The sequence below is a fragment of the Leiobunum rupestre genome, chromosome 1, assembly GCF_980474605.1.
Source record: "Leiobunum rupestre chromosome 1, qqLeiRupe1.1.hap1, whole genome shotgun sequence".
Lineage (NCBI taxonomy): Eukaryota > Metazoa > Arthropoda > Arachnida > Opiliones > Sclerosomatidae > Leiobunum > Leiobunum rupestre.
The window spans coordinates 4,538,153-4,551,021 of record NC_143384.1 but is presented as its reverse complement, the minus strand read 5'-3'; positions in this window follow the sequence as shown (position 1 = coordinate 4,551,021).

Sequence of the window (12,869 nt, the reverse complement as noted above, 5' to 3'; positions counted from 1 at the left end):
TGTTGAAAAAACACTTTTGGTTGCCATGGCAAATCGGTTACCTATGGAGACATTTCCCTTTAGGGTTTTTCAAGTTACATAAAGGTCTACTATTGAAAATGAATAGAAGGAAACCAAAGAAATGGCACCCAGCCATTATTAAATGGTGCCTCTACTTACGTACCAAATCTTCTTCTGCATACGAGACATTACGTGAAATTCTACCTCTTCCTTCTCGTAGAACGCTTTTAGACTATGCTTCTGAATTTTCTTGCAAAAGTGGATTTTCGAAAGAAACTATTTTAGAAATGAAAGCCAAAATTGATTTGGAAGGCTCAGCAGAACATCAAAAGTACTTCTCATTAATTGTAGATGAGATGAAAATAAAAGAAGATCTCCTCTACAAAGCAAGTACTGGCGAGATAGTAGGCTTTTGCCACTCAAACGATTCAGGAGATAAGTTTAAAGAAGCTGAAAATGCAGGAAATACATCCACAGATCTTCCAATAGCAAGCCACGTAATGTCTTTGATGGTTCGTGGGTTGACCACTAATTTTAAACACACTTTATCTTACTTTTCTTGCCATGAGATGAAAACAGAAGAACTATTTATGATCATGCAAGAGGCAATTGAAATTCTAGAGACTAATGGGTTTAAAATACTGACAGTAGTGTGTGATAAATCGGCTATCAATCAGAAACTGATTAGACTCAGTACGCAGAAACTGATTAGACTCAATACGCAAGCTGAACCTCACTCGAACATCCACTACAGAGCCCAAAACATCTATGCCATGCCAGGAGATGAGCGGTATATTTACTATATTTCAGACTAGGGATGTTAATTTTCCGGAAAAATAAAATGCGGAAAATGTTCCAGAAAAGTTTCCGGAAAATTTTCCGAATTGCGGAAAATTTTCCACAAATCGGAAAAATAAAAATTTGAAACATAAATTACCTTTTAAGGGTTTTTAATGTTTTTAACTTTTTATCGATATAAAATGTCTAATATCAGTAAACATACTACAAAACATTAATAGCGTTATATTGTTAATCAGTTTAAACTAGTCTAGAGGTTTAGTTTTACTTTCAGATTCGAAAAAATTAGGCGAAAATACCGCTTTATTTCAATTTGCAAACAATATATTAGACTAATCATGGAATGAAAACTTTTTTTTATTTTTTTCGGAAAAATACGGAAAATTTTCCGAGCGGGAAATTTTCCGACTTACAACACTATTTCAGACCCTCCGCACCTCATCAAGACGGTCAGAAATTGCTTTTCTAATAGTGGGTGTAACCAGAAGTCAAGGCTCTTAAAAAAACAACAAACATATCTTATGGTCTCATCTTATTGAAACGTTTAAAAAAGATTCTGTTACCCATTTAAGCCTTTGCCCAAAACTTCCGGAAAATCACGTACATTTAGGACCTTTTTACGCTATGCGTGTTAAATTCGCGACAAAAGTAATGAGCAACAGTGTCGCATTGGCCATGGAACAGCTTGTTGGCGAAGGGGCTTCCGAGACAGTTAAATTTATTCAATATTTTAATCGCTTTTTTGACATGTTGAACACGAAAAATACAGCGCAAGGGAAGCAGAAAAGAAACAAAGATATTGAGCCTTTCCGTGATATTGACGATTGGAGGTTTAAAGTAAGTATTAAAATTAATATGAAAATTAGATCTAGTAATATATCGGAATATATTTTTTGGAAATTCTTTAGTAACAATAAACTTTCCCACATTAGAATGATTATTTAAAATCTAACCATGAATATGGATTATGATATAATAGAAAAAAATATATAATATACTTACTGGGATAATACTTGCACCAGTATTACTAAATGGTAAAGGATCTGGATTTAAGTTAGTGGGTCCAAGTTCTCCAGGAAATTGTGATGAGCACACATAATGTGATTGTTTAATATCATGTGCTGAAAAGTCGCTTCTTCCACATGCTTTTAACCACCTCATGCACTTATCATATTTGGATTTTGGTTTGGGGAATGATGTAAAAAATAATCCCTTCCCATCTTTCGACCTAAAATTACACCCTTTATCAAAACATTTCTTATTTACAACCATAATAGCAACTGGTCCTCGTGTCGAACATGTATATATATATATATATATATATATATATATATATATATATATGTATATATATATATATATATATATATATATATATATATATATATATGTATATATAACTAGACGCTGAGCCGTTTTCGCCATTTAATTGGGAATAGTACCGCAGAATGACATAGGCGCGTTCGGTAGTCGTGGTTTCGCGAAACAAATTCTGAAATTTCCAGTCGGCGCACTCAGCCGTCAACTCTATCATTATACGGGTGGCGCCATCTATAACTTTCAAGGTAAATTAGTATTATTTAGTCAATTGTATAGTATATAGTTCCCGCCGCTAACAGCGGATGGCGTCACCGATTATAATTTTAATAAAACATTTAAATTGAAATCTACCGTAACAATCCAAACTTAGACGACTTGACAAACTTTTTTTTTACTTGGCAAATTTCACTTACCCCCCCTCACTTAGCTGCTGCGTGGCACGACCTTCGACCCTTTTCACTTGCGTTCGTTCTCTTTTCTCAGCCCCCCCCCTCCCTCCCTCTATCTGTGTCACTTAAAACTGCGGTAATTAATTTAGAAAACCCATGCGAACGGAGAAACTAAAAATATTTTGTGCAAAAATGCTTTATCATAATTACATCTTAAATTAATCAAAGAAAACAAATATATGTTAATATTACAAGATATGATATTTTGCACTATTAAACATTTGCAATTTAAAAAAATGCCTATTTACTATTTAAAAATAATTTAATTTGCAAATTTAAAGTATAGTGCATGTTGAAATAATTTTATTTGCATATTTAAAGTATAGTGCATGTTGAAATAATTTTATTTACATATGTAAAGTATAGTGCATGTTGTTTCCGTTTTCTAAACCACAATTTACTCAACTAGCTGAAAGCCCGGCCTCCGCTCGGGCTTCTCAGCTAGTAATACATAAATATGTGAGTACCTGGTACCGCATCTTTCAAAGGAATAACTCGGGTTCTGCAAGTCAAGTTCTACAACGACCAACTTAGTATCACTTATAAACTACGTAGCTCCTAGACTTGAGAAACAGAAACAGGTTGACTGAGTAATTAAGGACCTATCTAAAGCATTTGATAGAATGAGTCACCAAATTATCCTCAGTTCGTTGGAGTGAGTCACAAAATTATCCTCAGTTAGTTGGAGTCCTACGGGATTGGTGGTTCATTATAACAATGGATAAAAGGTTACTTAGATATGAGACTTAACATAATAAAGGTCAACGGAGTTCTCACTTCGTCCACTTACAAATTAACTAGAGGAACCCCACAAGGGTCGGCCATAAGGCTCCTTATTGTTGGCTGGATGGGTTTATACCTAATCATTAAAAAGAAACTACTAAATTTTGTATATGAGTGATTAGTGAATTTAATTGTATATTTTCTTGTTGCAATCGTGGTGTTTAATTTGTAAATAGCTCATTGATTGTTTTGAAACGTTTATTTGATTTATATATTAGGACAATTGCGTGGAATATTTTAGCTTGCTGCCAACTAGGAGCAACAAACACCAGGAGAACGCATCTAGCCTTTAAACAAGCTTAAGCCGTGTTGTGTACAAATTTCATTGGACGGAAAGGGTGAAGTTATTATCCGATTTTTCCCCTTCGGACGGCAGCAGGCGCTAAAGCGTCTAAACAATGAAAACTGTACCCAAGAAAATATACGACTTTTGACGGGTTGCGTTCTCCTTGTGTGGGGTGCTATGTTTGTTGCTTCTAGCATAGAGTATAAACAGAAGAGGAGTAGCCGGTTTAGCCTTTACTAGTGCATTACAAAATATCTCTTAAAATTTTTATTCTTCATTTCCGGTTTTTCATGGAAGACTTTCTTATTGGTTAAAGGCCGACTACATAAATCTTCGGTTTACTCTGTCTTTCACTGGAAGTAGGCTGACTGCATGGACACGTGTATTGCAGTAAGCCTACTTCCAGTGAAAGACAGAGTAAACGGAAGATTTATGTAGTCGGCCTTTAAAATAAATCGTCTGCTCCAAGTGTAGGCATTAGTTTTTAAGTTATAGGCACTCTGTTAAGAAAATGATTTTCTTAAGTGATTGTTAATCATTAATAATTAAAATATATGAATTTAGAATTATTTAAGAATTTAAAAAAGGCAAAACAGCGTTTCCTTCAACAACAGTGAATTTTCTGTGATTATGATCTAAAAATTAAACTAACAAAGGTTATGTGTTATCAATGTTTACATTTAAATTCTTAGTTTGTAACTAATATTGTTGTACTTCATTATTAGTTTTGAAAGATGTCATCTCCAAGGTACGGGTGCTGTTATGGATTATGTAACAGAAAAGGTCTAACCAACGCCAATCAAAAAACGTCACCTCAGGATGGTTTTGCTCTCTTTCCATCGCCCAAAACTGAAAGAGCAAAATGTGCCAAATGGGTTTCTGGATGTGGCCGCTCTAATTTTTCAATTGCCGATGTTACTAAATCAAGTCAAATATGCTATCGTCACTGAAGGATTCCAAGGTCCGTCTTTTGAAAATCCAGACCCTAACATTATGGATCTCTTGAACCCAGTGGATGAAAACTTAGTTTCTATGAATGATTTAAACCTAAGAAATATACCGCCTCAATTTGGTTGGGCAACAGAGCATTTTGAAAGCAGCGTGAAATTCAGTAAACTCAGAAACAGATTGGCAGTTTTAGATTGTACAATTACTAGTTGTAAGGAAGTTAAAATTGAAGTTATGGGTGAATGTATGGACATTGAGAGCATGTGCCCCAATTTTCAACTTAACAAAAATGAAGACGTAACTTCGCTTTTATCTAAACTTGATAAATTTAACGTTTGCGCTGGAAATTCAGATACAGATTTTATTGAGTCATTCAATAAACAACCAAGGCGAAAACAAATGAAAAAAGGAATATATTCCAAAAATATGAAAACAATTTTCAGTGAAAACTGTCACCGTTTAATACCAGCCAATAAAGGCAGATGTTACAACTGCACACGTTATCGAGGATGAGATCAGTTAAGATTCTTTCATCGAAGAATAAAAAAAAACAATTATTAATAAACATAAAGTATTAACTCTCAACCGTGATAAAACCAAAGAAGTTATTTCCCAATTCAGAATAATTTTGCAAGATAAATTAAAAATGTAACCAACTGCATCGTTCAATTCCATATTTATTCGACAGCAATTGCGTGCAATGCAAACATCAAAATACGGTATGAGATGGGATAAGACCTTCTTAAAATGGTGCAGTTATTTGAAAAATAAATCAAAATCATCATATGAAGTCTTAAGAAAATCTGGGTGCATATATTTACCAAGCATTAGAACATTGTACCGAGATAGGCATGTTGTTAATTCAAGATCGGGGTTTCTCGAAGAAAAGTTTGCTGAAATGGTTAAGGAAACCAACATTGTTCAACGACCATATTGGGATCGGTATTTCGTTATATTATTGGATGAAATGAAAAAAACACTTGATTTTTAACCGGCTTCGAAGATATCAACAAAGACCTAAATAAATTAGATGACATGAAGAGAGACGTTACGGCCAATGAAACTACACCCTTAGCGACAAATGTTTTGCAGCTCATGTTGAGGGGAATTACTAACAGTATTAAAATTTCTTTTGCTCATTTCCCAACAACAGGAGTAAATAGCAAGAAGCAATAGAAAAACTGGAAAGCCATGGTTTTCGAATTCATGGAATTGTTGGGGATGGTTGTTCAGCGAATCGAAAATACTTTAAAATGTGTGCTGAAGCTGCAGGAAAATTTCCAGAAGAAGGCTCTGAAATAAATTTTAGTATGCAAGGGCGTATTTAAGGGGGGGGTTTGGGGGTTTAACCCCTCCCGAAATGCTGATGACTGGGGGGAGGAGTGCCTAATAAAAATCAGTGAAACTTTCGTCAGCACCCCCCCCCCCTTGAAATTTTCCATCAAAACCTTCCCTGAAATAAAATCCTGGATACGCCCTTGTTAGTATGCCTAATTTGTTTGCAAATGACGAGGAGAGAAGCATTTATTTTCTTTCTGCCGCACCTCATCTAATGAAAACAGGTAGGAACTGTTTTCATAATAGTTATGTAGACTCGAAAATTCGTCACATGTGGAAAAACAATGAAAACATCTCTTGGAAAGTGATAATATAGTTATATCATTATCAGCTATGCAGGAAAGTGGAGTTTAAACATGCCAAAAATGTTACTTACGCCCATGTATATTTAAATTCGTACGCAAAGATGAAAGTATCCCTAGCTGTACAAGTTCTTAGTGATACTGTTGCTTCTGCTATTGAAAATTGTTTTGGAAAAGATTCTTATCCAGAAACTGTTAAATATTCGCATTTTAAACAAGTTTTTAAAAACTGCAGAGAAGGATTTCAGAAGAGGAAAAGTGATAAGTTGCCTTTCAAATCAATTGACGATGATAGATTAAAAGTATGCTTAAATGATTATTTAGTTACGTGCCTCTTCTAAATATTTAATAATCGGAATTTTCTTTTTAGTGGCTAGAAAATGATTTCAATAAATATCTTGATGAGTGGAAAACTAACGTAAATCAACGCCCTGGAAAATACACTGCTGCAGACCGGGCAAAAATGCTTCTTAGTAGCGAGACAATTGAAGGCTTAAAAATGACGGGTAATAATACTTGGGTATTTTAAATTATACGCACGCTTATTCTAAATATCAATTATTCTTAGCTCACTCAACAGTTGGGATTAGCACCGTATGTTCTAACTCAACATCTAAATCAAGAACAATATTTTGGGTGGATGAGGTCGGCAGGAGGTAGAAATAACAATCCATCTGTGTGGCATTATCAATCAAATATTGATAAATTAGAATCCTTGAAAGGGTTTGTTTTAGAGGCTATTGGTGTCAATACGAAATCATAAAAAAATAAAATGGTAATAGTCTTAAAAAAAAATAAATATACGTTTATTCTCTTAGAGAAATACTTATAAAAATTCTAGGAACAAATCTTTATCCGGATCGTTATCCAAAAAACTAAAATCTTCAGTCTCACTAATTTTTGGTTCTTGCTTTTTAATCTCACTAATTTTTGGTTCTTGCTTTTTAATCTCACTAATTAATTGCACGGTAGGAGCATTTACCATCACAGCTTTAGCTTTTTTGGACAATCTTTTTTGAACTACATTTCCGCGGAGAGTTTTCTTTATTTTTTGGAGTGACGTTACTACGTGGCAAAGCATCTTTAATTACCTTGTCAGCCCTATGGTCAGTCTTTATATTTTGGTTTTGTTCGCTCTTTTCCTTAAGTGACTTTCGTAAAGCCTCTTTGGCCTTAAGAGATTCTTTATTGTCATATTGGTATTGTTGTAAAACGTCACCAATGAGTACTTTTCCACGATCATTTCAAAAAGCGTCAATAATGTGTTTTAAAAATTTCAGTTCAATATCAATTTTTGCGATTTTTTGGCATTCCCTTAAATAAATTCATCCTTTAAAATCTCATTCTTCGTGGTCTCCTCTAAATTTTGATTTCTTATTTCATGAAAACATCCCGAATAATATCGGTCCGAAATGACCTTCATCCTTATAACGAGACTAAAAAAACAATCTTGAACGCGAATCAGTCCTCCTCTATCAAGTATGGCAATCCATATTTCTGATTTCTCCTCAAGTTCTTCCAATAATTATCCCTTTTTTTTCTTCAATATTATCCATAATTTCCTTAGGGCAGTTTTTCAATTTCAACCATCTTCCTAAAAATCCTGCTACATAACGAAGGACATCTTCATTTTTTGGTGCGTTGTTGTTAAAATATGTTATTTTTGGAAACTGTTCTTTATTTTCTTCTTTCGCCTTCTTTTCTTCTTTTGCCTTCTTTTTCAGTTCATCTATTCCAATTTGTGCAACATTCATTAGACTTGAAAAATATCTTCTATATATCATCTGAATAAATGACTTCTGAAAGCATTGAGGTAGTTTACGAATGTTGTGAAAGCCGAACAAATTATAGATTTTAAAGGGAATATAACCTGCAAAGCAATCTTTATGGAAGACCCCTTCAATTTTTCAAATTTCGCTGTACAGTGGCGCCAAACATTTTTAAAGCGAAAGGCAAGAGCGGTCAGAGCTGCAAGCGTTGGTGTTCCACACCAAATACCTGAGGTTATATTCCCTTTAATGGGCCATTACTTCTTTCGTTAAAGCCAATTCGTAAAGACGTTTCTACATAGTTGGTTTCTGAGGTACTATGAAGTAGCTTAGATAGCTCTATTTCCTTTTTTATATGATCTAGAAGGTGATCGGATAAGATATCGTTTGTGTTAAGATCATCCAAAAAGGCTCTTAAAACATCCGAATCTTCCATGGAATTTAGAACTCTTTCGTTTTTAATTTGTGCCAAAGAGTCAGATAAGATGTTTCGATGATAGGCTAAAAATAATAAATAAATTGTGGATAACTAAAAATTAAATTTTCAAGAGCTAAGAATATCAATTATTGCAAACCTTTAACTTCATCTTTACTTAGATTTCCGCCGAGGCTTAAACGCAAACTCATGTTAACTATGTTAAAATAATTTATTATTAGATACAATTTTAGTAAATGAACGTATAATTAATTATTGTAATGTACAATACCTTTTTAAGATAAGGAAATATACATCCAGAAAAGATATAGCAAAAATAAAAAGGAAATAGAGTAGTATCACCTCGTAGCTTTGGCCATGGCCGCCATTTTAGGCGCGTTTTTTTCTCTATAGGAAAAAGTATGGGTGACGTTGCGTGATGTAGCACTGACACTACTCTATATAAATAAGTGGCAATTTATGTGGTTTTCTAAGGAGGGTAGAGCTATATCTAAAACCCTAGCCACCGACTGAAAAATGACTGGGTTCGAAAACTTTAGTAAAGGCGCGCAACGTTATAGGTAAATTAAGACAAGATTTTCTATACTAAAAAACTTAAACTTTATTCGGAGAATTGGCTCATTTATGGGTAGAGCCGGATTGGAACGAAACGGCGTTCGTTCCCTGAAATTCCTTGGTTGAATCTGGCGAAAAATTGGGAAGGAGCTACTTTTGAATCAATAGCTTCTTTGGTACAATAGGGGGGTTTTTCTTAATGGTGTTTCTAAAAGCGCGCGAAAACTCTCAAAACCTCGTTTCAGTTGAACTGTAGAGCAGTTTTGAGCGGAGGAAACGAAACTTTCGCTTCTTTTGGGCACCATGTGTGATAGATACTGGGACCCTACTCTTCGCCCTCGGGCTACTTATATACCAAGAGGACAATTGACGAAGTATTTATGGTCCCAGAAATTGGCGAGAGTTTCGTTGGATACACTTTTAAAGAGGCTTATATTTTACAACTTGGGTCTAAGGGTATCTGGTTTTCATTACAATTTATCTCATAGTTGGGCAATTTGAATTTAAGTTTAAGGGAAATATAGACGATTTTATACAATGTAAATGGATAATAAGTATTTTAAGAATGATTAAGGATTGTAATATAAACAAATGGTTACAACAAAAAATACAAAAATGGTAAACAAGATGTCGCGTAGATCTTTCTATACAATATTCAACACTCTATACTAAGAGTACTGTGGCGAGCAGCGAAAAAACACCGAAAGCATAGTAGCAGACGACCGAATACAGGAAATCACAACCGGAAACAGCCTAGGAAAATTTGGCGAGAGCTAAAATATTCAACTGCAGGCTACTCCTCTTCTGTTTATACTCTATGCTTCTAGCTACCAATAAGGTGACGGGTCTGTAGGGCTTATAGGATTTTCATATAGAGGTTCATTTAGAAATTCTTGAAATGTGGTTGGTGGTAGAAGTTTGGGTACAAATTTTTCCATCAGTTTAAAAGTGAGATGTAAAAACGCTAGGAATTTAAATTCAATTGTTTCATTTTGTAAACTAGGGTTTTTATTTCGTAGGTAAACAAATTAGATGGTTTTCAATTATAAAGGAAAAATTATTTATCTGTTCTATTGCTATTAAGGATAAGTTTAAGTGATTGTAGGTGGAATTTAATTTTAAGTACGTTTGGCTCGCGTAGTCCGACACCACCCTCTCTGGCAGGTTGTCTGACGTGTTTAATTGATAGCCAGTGTTTGCGGGCATTCCAGATAAATTTACTGCTTAAAGAAAGAATGGTGGCTATTTTTTCTTTCGGCAGATATATACTCGGTAATAGGATTCAGATTTTACTCAGCACGTTGTTCCAAAGTAAAGCTCTGCTTTTATAGGAGAGGTGTAATTTTTGGCGATGGAGTATGTAAATGTTACATTGCAGGATGGTAATGATGATAATTACACCAATCAAGTAACGCTGGATTACCAAAGAATTTTAAATGGTAGTTGGATTCTGAATTGTAAATTGCATATTAATAATTCTTTAGTTATATTTAAATAATCAGCATTGTATTACGAACAAAGATAATTTTTTCACGTGCTTGATGTTTCTTTTAATCTTGAGTTTATTATTAATTATTCTTCTTCAATCTCGTCATCATAACGTAGTTCATTTATATGCAAAATAGCAAATTTTAATTTTTTATTTTCAGCTTCCACCATCTTAAAATCTATCGCTGAAATATCAATCGCGAAAATAAAACCGTACAACAAATATAGGACTTCACGATTGCAATCGAAAACAGAAAAAATAAACCGTAATACAATCTCTTACGTCACTATGGGAATCGATAAAAATATTTCTTTTAAAATGTCGTACAACAACCTCAGCGCTTAAACATCGCTGAAATTGGAATCGCTTTTTTGAATAAGCGTATTTTGGTTGTTGAACGCACCCACGCTCTTTTCATTTTCCTGATGTGCTTCCGAAGAGCGCGAAATTGGAATTTCATTATTTCTTCACCCTTTAGAATTTGTTTTGTTTTAGTAAAAACATAGTAAATATCAACTCTATAATTTATTAAATGAAGTATAATATTTTAGTGATTAATAGCCCTTTCTACAATATAATATAAAGAAATACAAGTATAAAAACGTTAGTTCTTCGGGTGTGAGCTTAGTGTCTCGTACATTTTCGCACGCGTGCTCCGAGAAATAAAAATAAATGCGCGCGATCTCAACTTTAATAGTGCTGTAAAACTAACATAACCACGTGACCTTCCGTATTTTACAGAAAGCCCTATTTTGTCTTGTATAAGAAGTTCGGTGAATTTGTAAATGCAGTTTAATTTTTCGTGATTAAATTTATCTTGTATAGGTGTAATATGGAATTGTTTGCAGAATTCTACATATAGTACGGGTAAAAGAGGCTCAAAAAGGGCTCTCCACTCAGCCACTGGCGAAATTCGCCTCAACTTTGAGGATTCGATGAGTCCGCAGATTTTCTGGGTGTATAATTTAAAGCAATTATCACACAAAAACAATGTGTCTGGGTTTTTTCCATTAGAATTTCAAAATTTTTGTAATACTATTTGACAGTTCAAAGCATGGACTGCGTTACTGAACTTATTTTTCACTCCATTTAATTGGTTTTTGGTTTCGAAGTTTATAACTAATTTATCTTCGTAAATACCACTGCAAAGATTAAAAAGAGTCAAGCACTTCCAATGTTATGAACAATGTTTCGACACTATCAATGTTGGGTAGTAGCTGCCATAAAGTGTTTTTTTCATCAATGTCATAGCCATTTATTTTCAAAACTCTTTGGGAAGTATGGTCTTTGATATCAAAATATATTTGAACAAATCCAGATTTCATGTCAATTTTGGAAAACACCAAACCTTTCTTTGTAGGCATCACCATCCAACCCTTAGGCAAGCATTTGCCGGCAAGCAGTTGAACTAAATTCTCACTATAAGCTGTGGTCTTTGTATCTTCCGTAACCTCAAGAGATTCAATTAATAATGGCGATGTGTTGGCTGTTGAGTGAGCCTCATCTTCTACCATTATTTCCTCAGCTATATTAACCCGGGTTTCAACTTTAATAGATGATAGTAATTGAAGTTCTTCGCCATCAGTCCCATGTTCTTTCTGCACTTTAATAGGCCTATCCTCATTCCCGGTTGTCGGTTCCAACCATTAATAGCGATAGCGTTTGGGAATTTTCAGTCTTTCGTCCTATTGTGGCTTCCTGTACTTTTAAAAAATCATTGCTTGAAGTTCTGTGAACCTCAAATCCATTTTGTGACAGAGTTTCGGATAGGGGTTGTCTATCAAGCTGTAAACAAATGAAATTAATGTTTAAGTTTTCATTTTCAAAACCAATTAAGTTCATTATGCTTCTTACTGTTAAACACCTATTGTCCTGAGTTTCAGTGAATGGTATCGGGTCTGGATTTTCACTCGTAGGGCCCCGACCACCAACAAAATGTTCGGAGCAGAATGGGATGTAGTGCGTGTACTTGTTTACTTTTTCAATTGATAGTAGAGTATCATATCTTCCACAAGCTGACAGTGGCGCCGATCGCTTTTTTTTTCAATGGGGGCCGAAGCTCACTAATAAACTTGGAATGAGGCTGCTGGCAACACTTTCTTGCTACGGATGCTTAAAAGTAAATGTCCTTTAACATCGGCGGTTTTACCAATGGGGGCAGAGCCCTCATTGATTTTTCCCAATGGGGGCTTCGGCCCCGCCGCCCCCATGGGATCGGCGCCACTGCAAGCTGATATCCACGTTAGACATTTACTAAAATTCTGTTTAGGCCGCGGAAACGGAAAGTACCGTACATGCTCACTATTTTTTTTTATTATTAAAATAGAGCTAATACCCTAGGCCTAACAACGTTTTCTCGATTCCAACAAAGGGAATACATGCATACATTGTCTTCG